At 40.4% G+C, this 12,913-nt stretch overlaps 1 protein-coding gene across 4 annotated transcripts in view; it reads right to left on the bottom strand.

Moving 5' to 3' along the window:
- Positions 1 to 12,913, bottom strand: part of zbtb33 (zinc finger and BTB domain containing 33) — a 62,933-nt gene that overhangs the window by 35,678 nt on the left and 14,342 nt on the right. For all 4 annotated transcript variants that reach the window (XR_007263681.1, XR_007263683.1, XR_007263682.1 and 1 more), the window contains exon 2: positions 2,044 to 2,086. The gene's annotated coding sequence lies outside the window, so the exon portion shown is untranslated. The remainder of the gene's footprint in view (positions 1 to 2,043; positions 2,087 to 12,913) is intronic.

The raw sequence follows: 12,913 nt of genomic DNA, 5'->3' as shown, positions 1-12,913 counted from the left end.
AAATTAATTCAAAATAATTCACCTGAAGAGAACTCTTACAGCATACATTTTGTTTGATAAAATCATGGGCAATGAAATCTCGCGAGGAGCTCTTTCAATCTCCCACTTTAACTTTAGCTAAAAAAGTTTTTAAGTTGTTTCTCCAGTGATATTCTCACATCTTGGTGGCCACCTCAGTATTTGAGTTAACGTTTCGGGTCCGGGGACCCTTCATCAGTTCTGAGAAAGGGTCACCGGACCCGAAACGTTAACTCTGTTTTCTCCTCCACAGATGCTGCCAGACCCGCTGAGCTTTTCCAACTACTTTGCTTTTGTTCCTGATTTACAGCATCCGCAGTTCTTTTGCTTTTTACCTCAGTATTTGAAATTGGTAAGTAGACCAAGCAGTTCTTTCAGGAAAGCAACATTAATATGGGGCACAGGAAACTCTTGGAGAGTTATACAGATCATGCCCTAGAGAAGGTAATTAGGAATAGACAATAAATGCTGACCCACCCAGTGACTCCCAGCGACCAAAATAAAACCAACCCGGCACGTGCAGTCTATTTGTATAGCAGCTAAACCTCTTCTTCTGGTTCCTGTGCTCCATCAAGTGGCCTCTGCCAACCTGTTGTTCATCTTCTCCTCAGCATGAATCAGCCACTAAAAGGAAAAGATTGTTTGGTTCAAGGGGAAACAGGAATCTACGTAAGTAGTGGAGCTGAAATGAAGAGTGGATGGATCCTGACTGTAGCACATCAACAGAAACAAAACATCAGCAACAGAGCAAAGTGCAATAATTCCAGCTCTGGATAACTGCTGCAAGCTCTGAACTGAAGAATAACCTTGTACCAGAAAATATTTTCAAGAGATGTACAAGGAGATCAAGATTTTTTTTTTCCCCTATTTAGTTCATGGGTTTCTTGTATTGCATATATTAAAATATTTCAATTAGCTGAAAAATCAAGAGGACAGCTCTAACTAAGATGATAAGACCATAAGACATAGGAGCAGAAAGAAGTAGGCTAATCTACCCATCGAATCTGCTCTGCTATTCAATGAGATCACGGCTGATCTGAAAACCCTCAAATCCACTTTCCTGCTTTCTCCCCAGTACACTCAATTATCTTATAAATTAAAATTTTGTCTGTCTCAGCCTTGAATCTACTTAATGATCGAGCCTCAACAGCCCTTGCAGTAAAGAATTCCACAGATTCGCTACCCTCAGGAAGAAGAAATTCCTCCTCATCTCGGTCTTATCTAGGTCATAAATTTATCTGGTTAGATTCTGCCTCTTGGAAGTTTGGGATAGGTGGATTTGGGAAATTATTGAGTATTTGATTGCTCAGTTTTCTGCTGTTTAGACTTAACAACTGAATTTAACTATTTTTTATTCATTCAATTACTTTCATTTTACTAGGTCTTTACTTTAGCCAATCATAAATCACATGGGGAGGCAATGGCCTAATGGTATTATCGCCAGACTTTTAATCCAGAGACCCAGGGTAAAGTTCTCGGGCTCCAGGAACATGTGACTCCAGACCCACAGCAACATGGTTGACTCGTAACTGCCTTTTGGGTAATTAGAGATGATGGCTTGACCAGTCATGGCCACATCTGATGAATTAATTAAAAAAAATGCAGAAATGCCACTTCTGAGGACTGATTTTACTGATTATTTTAAGACATGAGGCACACTGGAAGCAAGACTTCAAGTCAAACATGGGTGATTTAAACACTGGAGATCTGAAATAAAAAAAATCAGAAAGTGCTGGAGAAACTCAGCAGGTCTGGCAACATCTGTGGAGACAGCAACTGAGTCCAATGAAAAAGTCAAAAGTTTTGATTGAGTCATTGGACTTGAAATATTTCTTTCCTGAAACTTTTCTCTCTCCACAGATGCTGCCAGGCCTGCTGAGTTTCGCCAGCACTTTCTGTTTTTATTATGTAATTAAAGGTATTATCAAGAAAACAAGCTAAAATTTTGTACTTTGCATAATTTCTATTCAGGTAAATGAACGTTAACTACTACTTAAGTAGGTATTTCTTAAGTTGTACATTTACCTTTGATAATTATTTTCAAACGTCACGATTTCTTTGCAGTGATCTGCAAAAACAAAAACATATAATTTTAGTTTTAAATGAAAGCTTCCATAAAATAATAAATATCCAGACAGCATTTAAAACAAAAAACATGCTATCACAGACTAGCTGTCTGAAGATCGATGCAGTCAAATTTACTTGTCTTCAACTTATTTTCAATGTGAAACACATTACAAAATTCCACTATTTTTATGATGCCAAAAAGATTTTCACATTTCAGTTCCAATTTTTGCAAGCATTTCACATTTTACTAACCATAACCATATTAGGATGGATTTCTGCCCTAGGTTTATGTATATGCTTGTACTTCTGTGATATTCATGTTTCCAAGCAATATCAGAACATTCATATAACATATTTATTTCACTGTGCCTCTGCTTCAGAGCTTCAGTACAAAGGCTAAGAGTACATACAGAGCCCTAAAGAGTAGTACAAACTGTTTTGATTTTCCTTTCCACTCCGTATGTTTGAAGGGCTCAACTGTTTGCTGAGGTATGTTTTCACTGGCAGTAAATGTTCATTATTTACATAAGCCTCAGTATGGCAGAACACATACACTGCCACCCTCCAGTATCAAGTGGCCATTTTCTCTGCAAGCCTCAACTGTGAATGCTTACTATAAGACATGAAAAGACAGTATCACAGCCAAACCCAATTACATCCTCATTCAAAATTTATACACATTTTCCAGCTTTCAGTTCTATCAGCGGGAGCACTGCATGAATGAGAATATTTGAAAGAACTTTTCCCCCTCATTGTCAACTACAGCATTGTTCTGGTTGAGACCACCTAACCCAGTAGACCAGGATTAAATCCAGCTTTGCTGGCTCTGTGGAATATCAGACAGTACATCCTGCCATGTGCCATCAATGTATTCCCATATTAAATCATTCTACATACTACACAGCTAGTAAAAGTTGGGATTTTGAAACAAAATTCTCTTTTCAATTTAAGATACAGTGTACCAAATTAAAAATATAAAGCATGTAACTAACTTCACAAAACAACTGCATATGATATAAACAAAAATGCCTGGAACTAGTTAATATCAGTAGTCATTTCAGTATGAATTCAAAATCTTTATATCACGCGGTTAGATTTTGAAATGCAAGGCATAGTACTTCAAAACACTGGATTAAAACAAATCTGCTGCACATCGACTTTCATCAACAAAATAGCCAGACGTTGCATTTTTTTTTGGTTTTTTAAATTCACTTATGGGACGTGGGTATCACTGGCTAGGTCAGCATTTACTGCCCATCTCTAGCTGCCCTTAAGAAGGTGGTGGTGAGCTATAATCCAGTTACCTTAACAAAGAGAATAACTAGCAGTTAAAAGCTTGAAAGAAATAAAATAACAGCTTGAAATTGCTCTACGTGGCATTTTTACTGCAGTGGTGAATGTAATTATTTCCAATTCCTGTGTGCAGCATTGTACTTAAATCATTTAATACTTTTTAAACACTTTCTCTGAACATAGCACAGAAGAATTTGACATGCAAGTGTTTGCCACTGCACTAAAAGTAGCCAATCGAAGGAATTTCAACATCCTGTCCTCAAAGCATGCATTAGTGAATTTGCGAAAATAATGTATTTGACATAAAAACTTAACCAAAGCTAACGAGTGAAGAATTTCTAACCATGGAGTTTTAAGCAATTTTCTGTACTCCTCCAACAAAACCATGTCTACATGATACCCTCAGAACTTCTGGGATAAACCATCATTTTTAATCAATTGGTTTAAAGCCTAGCCTAAGGCAGCTGGTTGTACCATTTGTGCCTGTCGGACAGCCTCTATTCTGCCCCTCACTCCTCAGAGAAATTTCCAGTTTATTTTATATAATTTTTACCTGTTAAAACTATGTCCTTTCTGTTAAAGCTGGTGTCCATGCTTTGGACACTTTGATGAGTTTCGATGTAAATTTGTTTTACTCATGTTGCTCATCTTTCAATGTTTCAGCTGATTTATTAAAAACACTTTATCCAAGCACTCTTGACAGCGAGGTGGACAAAGCGACACAGAATTCCAGACGAGCCCTTATTGGAGTGGCACAGTGGTTAGCACTGCTGCCTCACAGCACCAGGGACCCGGTTTCAACTCCACCCTTGGCGACTGTCTGTGTGGAGTTGGCACATTCTCCCCGTTTCTGCATGGGTTTCCTCCGGGTGCTCCGGTTTCCTTCCACAGTCCAAAGGTGTGCAGGCTAGGTGGATTGGCCATGCTAAATTGCACATAGTGTTCAGGGATGTGTAGATTGGGTGGGTTATAGGGGGATGGGTCTGGGTGGGATGCTCTGAGGGTCGGTGTAGACTTGTTGGGTCAAAGGGCCTGATTCCACACTCTAGGGACTCTATGATTCTATAGAATTTGGTTTATGATTCAACTTGATTTTATTAATAAGATATTCCTTATTAAAAACACCATGTAAGCATTTCTCAAATGCCCACAATATTTACCCTCTACCAGCTCTATCTGTCCAAGAAAGGATATTACCCACAATCCACCTGTTTGAGCTGGGCTGTTGGAATCTCCTCTCCAATGTAGGACTGGCTATCTTCCACGAAGGTGGGTCTCACAGGTCAGGGCGGATCTTCTCTTGGTCTTCTTGGGTTACCACATAAACTTCTGCCATGAGTCTTGCTGAAAGGATGGCTTCCAGGCATGTGTTTTTATTCCCTTTACTCTGGACGTTCTCATATGTTCTTTGTCCTTTGGCCAAAAGAGTCATAAATGGAGTTCAAAGCATCCAACGGGTCGTGCCAACATCCTTCACTGTTGCCATTCTGGGGAGGTTAAAGTGAATGTTCTCAGGTACTGGCTGGATGTCAAAATGCCAGAAAGTCTGATTGATATTTCTCCAATACACAATCCTCAGGGTAGTTGTAAGTGGTTCCCCCTGAACCTTTGTGACCTTTGACCAAGGTTTCCACTGTTCTCTGTAGCCGATATCCATTAGCTGCTGCCAGGCCTGATTACTCCAGCTGTGGGTCAATTTAAAATGTCCAAGTTTGGGCCAACGGTCACTTGACCATACTCGGGTACTATACTTGTGAGACGAACAAAAAGGTCAGTGTCAACTTAGAATTCAACACAATTTTATTCATGAAATACACAATACGGGCCATATGGCTGAATATTACCTAAAAGCCTGCTCTTCCACAACAAAACTCCCAATTCTTAAACTAATTACTCTACCAATTGCAAGTCTTTGTCACAATTCTAGGTCTTCGCTGAAGGAATGGCTGTCAGGTGTTCCTTCTTATCTCTCCCTGCTGCATCCATGCAGAGTATTTTCTGGCCCTCAGCCAATCATCCTCCAGATCAAAGTCACAGCATCCAATGGGATCCCAATGTGTCAAGGGCACTTTCCCCTTCTCCATATATGATCATGGCAGGAACCAGAGCGCCAGTGAATCTGCTTGCCTTATTCCAATACACAAACCAGTCTCGTTTTCCAGGGCAAGTCCAGCTTGTTCTTGCCTGCCTTTGTCTTGTGCAGATGCTTTGTGCTTGACCTGTCACACAAGTCCCATTGGGCCTGGCTGCTCAAAGATTGCCTATTTTGATTTCAGACCTAGCCGTCAGGCCCTAGGCTACCTGTCCACAATGCAAGCACCGGACCCAGTTCAGCTCACGTAATCTGATTCATCATTGCCACTACTTGCAAAAATGGGTATGGAGAGAGCAAAAACCTTTTGTTTTAGAATTTTTAAGACCCTGGCAAAAATATTTTGGCTGCTCATTTCTGCACTGAGGCTGCTGTTATAAGGTACCTTCACTTACTTATAAAAAATTATTGAGCTGATTAACCAAACAATATCAAGAATGTTGCCTGGGTTGGAGAGTTTTAGTTATGAAGAGAGATTGGATACAGTGGTAACACAGTGTGGAGCTGGAGGAAAACAGCACATCTTCAGATTTTCTGAAGAAGGGTCCTGACCCAAAACAACAACTTTACTGCTCATCTGATGCTGCCTGGCCTGCTGTGTTCCTACAGTTCCACACTGTGTTATCACTGACTCCAGCATCTGCAGTTCTTGCTATCTCTTTTGGATAGAGTGGTGTTGTTTTCCTTGAAGCAGAGCAGACCGAGGGGGGAAACATGATTGAGATGTATAAAATTACGACGAGCAAAGGGTAGACAGAATGAAAGTTTTCCACTTTTTGGACGGATCAACGACTAGAGGGCATAGATTTAAGGTAAGGGTCAGGAGGAATTTTTTTTCATCCACAGGTTGGTGGGAATCTGCAACTCTGACTGTAAGAGTGGTAGAGGCAGAAATCCTCATAACATTTAAGAATTGTTCAGATGTGCTCTAGTGATGCCAATGCACACAAGGCTATGGGCCAAGTGCTGGAAAACGGGATTAGAATAGTTAAATGGTTGTTTGTGACCAGTTCAGACTCGACGAGCTGACGGATCTTTTTCTGTACTGTAGACCTCCACGAATGGAAATAATTTTCTGGTCAGCAGTGAAGAAACAGTGTTTACCATTGACCTCAAGGCAAAAAGCCCAAAAATCTCACGATCTCTCTGGTGTGATTTTCCTTTTTCCCAAAAGCAGTTTAAAACTAGTGCCAAATCAAGGGATCTCTATGCATGCATCAGCAATCAAGATATGCAGCCAATTACATTAAAAGGTTATCGCATACAAAGAGGTCAAAAACACAAACTCTTCGCTTTTAATCGCAAAATAAATGATTGAATGGATAAAAGAATAAGTTAAATATCAATATAAACAAAATTTTTTTTTAAAAATTGAAGAGATTTATTTTTACATTGCAGAAATGTGACATTTGCAAGTATAAAATTAGCTTTAAGGCCAGCGAAGGTGCTTAGCAGTATTTATGACATTATTACCCTATTAAAAACTTGCTTTCAGCTCATTCAACAAGATGCAACTTTATCAAGTTTTTTTTTAATTGCAAAACTAACGGTACAAAGGTGTTAAATCATCGTTTGCTTAGGAACTGCACTCCAAGAGGATCTCAACTACTGGATTTTTTGATCATTCTGTGTTTGTGTGGTAACGTGAAGTTGCTGTCAGTTTCAATGCAGAAATGAAGGTGAACACTGATAGTTTTGACATCATTACCATCACAAAATACTTAGCATTTTTCAAATAATTTAGCTCTCTGTGGTGCCTTTCTTACAGCACTTAAGGAAATGAATAAAGTGCCTTCATTGATCCTTTAAGTACAAATCCCCTTCTGCAACTAGCCACTGAACGTTGCCATTTAACATGTTTTTTTATTCAGCAAAAGCCAATAATAATGGAATCACTTAAGCCAAACTAATCAGAGCAACAGTCAGCTGTGGTTGATCTGATAAACAATGAAACTTGCATTTACATAGTATTGTCCATCTAGTATATATCCCATAATAGTATTATCAGGAAACAAATTGTATTGAGTCACACAATAAGATAATTGGGTGTGACCAACAGCTTGGTCAGAAGTGGGTTTAAAAGGAGTCTTAAAGAAAGATGGAGAGAGGGCACAGCCCTCAATGATGAAGCAAAGAAAACCAGGACAGTCCAAAAGTATTACAGGAATGCAGTTCTTGGAGCGCTATAGTGCCAAGGGAAGTTACAATATAGGGTGTAGCAATCCCATGAAGGAATTTGAACACAAACATGAGGAAAAATTTAGGGTGTTATTGATTTAAGTGCCAATGTAGGCCTGTGAGCATAAAGATGTTGGCTAAATGGAACATGGAGTTAGCATACAGCTTCTAGAGTCATAGAGTCACACAGCACAGAAACAGACCCTTCGGTCCAACTCATCCACACCATCCAGGTATCCCAATCTGACCTAATCCCATTTGTCAGCATTTGGCCCACATCCCTCTAACCCCTTCCGATTCATATACCCTATCCAGATGCCTTTTAAATGTTGCAATTGTACCCGCCTCCACCACTTCCTCTGGCAGTTTGTTCCATACACAGACCACCCTCTGCGTGAAAAAGTTACCCCTCAAGTCCTTTTCAAATCTTTCCCCTCTCACCTTAAACCCATGTCCCTCCAGTTTTGGACTCCCTCCACCCTAGGAAAAAGACCTTGGTCACTCACCCTATCCATGCCCTTCATGATTTTATAAACCTCTTTAACGTCACCCCTCAGCCTCCGATGCTCCAGTGATAAAAGCCCCAGTGTGTTCAGCCACTCCTGATAACTCAAAATCTCCTGTCCCAGCAACATCCTCGTAAACTTGTTCCGAACCCTCTTAAATTTAACACGAGCTAAAGTTTATACTGGGTGAAAGATGGGAGGCCAGCTCTGGAATTCCAGCAAAAAAGGTTGACATGTTACATATTTTAAAACAGACAGCGAGAAATCTGAAAAAAAAAATGAATACTCCCCTGGCTTACTCAATACTTAAATCCACTACCTCACATGGCATTGAGCCATGGGAATATAATGCTACATTGATTCCAGCCAAGGCTGCAGCAAAGGACCTACGGGTGGCATTAGCATCTCAGGTTTGAGAGACAGAATGATATCAGCCATTCCCAACCATAAACACACTAGCTGCACTGTAAAGAAACTTGATTAGGTTCAGGGCTGATACCTTGTCTGACTCAGAGATGAGCACTGGTCATCAGACAGACAGCAGAAGTCACTTAAGCTCTATTTTGGCAGAGTGGTGGTGTAGATGAAAGGGTTCGAGAACATACCAAAACGCACTTTTTTTTCTCTTCTTTAGAACAAAGAGCTGCTCATCATTTTGACAATGCTGTCAAATGTTCATGAATTAGGACCTCAGATTTGTCATCAGTAATGAGTAAAGCTGAGATCTCAGCAAAGAGCTGCTTTAAAAATTCTGGAAAGTGACTATTAATGATATCTGACATAAAAATACATATGCCATAGTCAATATAAAACATCACGACTGTTAATTTTAGTTTATCAATACAAAAGAATGAGATCTGTTTTGCCCTCATTGTAATAGACTCCATGGCCTGTTGCTTGGATACTTGTACTTCTGGACTGGCAAGGGGCTGAAACACGTCATTTTTGTGGTTCTGAGTCATGTTCTTTATTACTATATGTTAATAATTTGATTCAACTGGCCAGAAAATAGTCAAGAATTTGCAACCATGACTGCCAACAATGAAGAAGTAGGTCGTTCTGACTGAAAGCCGGACACAAGATTGATGCTGTTATTTAACAGAACTGTATTTGCTATGCTGCACTGATTTTTGAAAATTAAATGCAGTTGTGAGGCAGTTGGGAGGGGGGAAAGAGGTCGATGGCAGGGAGCTTGTAGTCTTATTTATAAACATCAAGATCAAAGCTTTGCTGAAAGATTAACTGAGAAAACAACAACGTTCCAATTTATTTTGTAAATTATTCAATCATAAAAACAAATGGTGGGGTAGGAAATGGGCAAACATTCTGGATCAACTCCATTGTTGTTTTTGATTTCTCTCAATGCATCACCTTGGCAACTCTACTGTGAGTAATTAGAGACTACTATTTTGTGGCACAACTTTTGTAACATATTACCTCATCAGGAATGAAATGATTTACTTTTCAAAGAGTCAGACATAAAACGCTGGAGGCCTAAAGCACTATGTTCTAAGTGGCAGAACATGGAGTCATGACCACAAAGATCCACATCACGAGTTTCTAATTACAACCAAAAAGACAATATAACCTAATGCACAGTTTCACCTTCACCACTTTTCAGATCCTAGTTACGCACATCTTCCTCCTTGACTCTACCCATCTCCTCTACTGAAATAATCAGTGAAATTTGCCCATCGGAGTTTTCAGCAGATTTCTAACGCCCGAGAACTCCATCTGTTTATTTGCCTAATTCCCTCTAGTCTCAATGCAACACATCAAATAGTCAAAAGGCAACCTACTTGCAGACCTCCATGAAAGAGCATTCGAATAGTATCCAAATACTATTGTGACAGGCTGCATGTCGGTGCAGGCTTGGAGGGCCGAAGGGTTTGTTCCTATGCTGTAATTTTCTCTGTTCTTTTACTGCCCTCGACAACCTGCATTGCCTATTTACCTTGAACCACCTTTGAGGTAAGGTGTTTTGAAATAACTCAGCAATCCTGAATGGGGTCAGGTCAAGTCAGGAATTTCACTACAGTATAATACTGATACAAAATTGCGCACCTCACCAGCTGGAGTGCACCACTGCCATGAAAAGATATTTAAATCAAATATGCAACTTTTTTAACCATTCATCATATTAAATGTCATTCTAGGAGCTTTGTTGCTGAATGTATGACGCAGTACCAAGCCATCAAAATGGAATGATCCCAAGTTCAATCCGAGGATGCAACTTATAAGTACATAAATTAGGAGTAGGAGTAGGCCATTCAGACCCTCCAACTGCTGCGCCATTCCTTAAGATCATGGCTGATATCACTGTGATTCAATTCCACTTTCCTGTCAACCCCCTTTTGACTCCCTTATCAGTAACAAATCTATTTACCCCCTGACTCTGGTCTCCACTGCTCTCTAGAGAACATTTGAACAGACTCTCAAACTTCTGGGACAGAAAAAAATGTCTCCTCAGCTATATCTTAAACGAGAGACGTACTATTTTTAAATTCTGTCTGTGATTTCTAGTCTCTCCTACAAGGTGAATCATCCATTCAGAATCCACTCTGCCAAGACCCCTCAGAATCTTAGTTGTTTCATTAAGATCACCTCTTCTAGATTTGAAGAGATACAGAACCAGAGCCTGTCCAACCTGTCTTCATACGATAATATCCTTATCTCAGTTATTAGTTGACTGAACGTTCTCAAATTGCTTCTGATGATCTCCTTAAATACTGAGTGTTCCAGAAAGTGGCCTGTACAACTGCAACCCTGACTTTTTTATTTGATTCCTCTTGCAATAAATGAAAGCATTCAATTTGCATTTCTAATCACTTGTGTATGTGCTTACCAACTTTTTCTGATTCATTCATCTGCACACCCATCACCTCTATGACTCAAGAGTTCTACAATCTTGCTCAACACTCATCTTCAATTGATTACGTATCTTTTTCATCAACCTTTGTGGTATCCCACCTTTTTTATCCTAAAGGTAATGGTTCTTTGAGGAGTGGAATTGGAAGAGTCATTCAACAAGGAACATCACAGAAAAGCCCAATTTTGTACCAACAATATTATACACATTCACTTTTAGCGGTGGGAATCACTAGATGATAACTGGGTCTGACAACCATAATCAATCTTATCCTCCAAGGTTGATGTGGCAATCCTGTAGTGCCCAGGCTGAGATTAGCCAATTTTGCATTGTGCTGAGGCCTTTATGCTTTACATGACTCATCTACTCACTACCTTTACTAACTAGCATTTGGTGAATAGAGTGCAAAGGTACAAGTTTGTACTGCAGCCTTTAGTAAAGCCAATGAGTTTATCATAAAGAGGGTAACTTGCACATTGGGTGAAATCTTCCAGGCCAGTGGTGGCACATCTGGAAACAGGAAGTGAACTAAATTTGGCAGAAAGATGCTTCATCAGGATCTCACTAACCTCCTGACCTTGCCTGAAATAAGTTCTGGGCGGGAAGCTCAATATTCTCACCTCATAACCAACTGAGATCCTTAAGTGGACAATTAACCACCACTTAAGGGCCTCCACCTGCTTGGGTTGCAATTACTTCAGTTCAAGGGGATGAGAGAGCCAAGTGACTTGACTCTTTAACCAATCCAGACAGGTTGTCAGATTTTTTTAAAAATGAATTCATGGGATGTTGGCACAGTGGCTAGGGTAGCATTTACCGCCAATCTGTAATTGTCCTTGAGGTGGTGATGGCTAGAGGGGAAGTTGCAGATAGCGTGTTCCCATGCATCTACTTCCAGGTTGTAGTTTGCAGCTCTGGAATGTGCTGTCAAAGCAGCTGTGGTAAGAAGTTGAAGTACAGCTTGTAGATGTTGCATACAGCTGGTACTGGGCATCAGTGATGGAGGGAGTGAATGTTCAACTGGTGGATGGGGTGCCAAACAAAGGAACTCTTGGCCTGGATAGTGCTGAGTGTTATCAGAGTTGTACTTATTCAAGACACTCCTGACACATGCCTTGTGGCTCACAGAAATAATAATGGAAGTTACTTGCTGCTAGATGTTGATCTTCTAACTGGCTCTTGTAGTCAGTATTTACATAGCTGGTTCGGTTCAGTTTCCGGTCAATGGTAACGCCCATGATGTCAACAGAGGGGGGAGTTCAGTGCTGGTAATGCCAGTGAATGTTTTTTGTTGGAGATGTATGCGTGCACACGCACACACTTGTGTCCCCTCAATCTGCAAAGAATTGTACTTACTGTAGAGACTGTGACAGCTGAGAACCAATCCACAGCCTCACTTCTAATCCAACTACACCCCTCTTCCCATGATCCCAGCACTTTTCTTTCCCATTGGTGAGCCTTTGTCGCGGGAATTCAGAAAATATTGTCCCACAGTAGCCACAGCCTCTGCCTTTAAACTTCCGAATTCTGGAGCTGTTAGCCTCTGATTGGCACAGAGCTGCCACCCAGTCAGCTGCCTGATTGCCAGAAGAATTTATGGGCTTTCTCACTTTATTAGGCTGTTGGTTTCCTACTTAAACACTCTCCCACTTTCAGACTTTGTCCGATCATCATTATGCAAATAGCAGAGACATGCTAAATGTTTGCAGTCAAATTATACTTAAGCAGCTCCATGATCTCATCCACCCCTTGCACGTCATTCTATCTCTTCCATGCTATTCCATCTCATCTCTCCCTTGCCATCTCATCTTTCCAATGATGGATCATTAAATGATTAGGAAGCCAAGGTGACCTACATTTGCCCAGCCTGACTCCAGCCATATAGTTTCC

The sequence above is a fragment of the Rhincodon typus genome, chromosome 14 (assembly GCF_021869965.1).
Source record: "Rhincodon typus isolate 14 chromosome 14, sRhiTyp1.1, whole genome shotgun sequence".
In the NCBI taxonomy this organism is placed as follows: domain Eukaryota; kingdom Metazoa; phylum Chordata; class Chondrichthyes; order Orectolobiformes; family Rhincodontidae; genus Rhincodon; species Rhincodon typus.
Note: the sequence above shows the minus strand (reverse complement) of the source record. Positions and strands in the feature narration are given on the sequence as shown.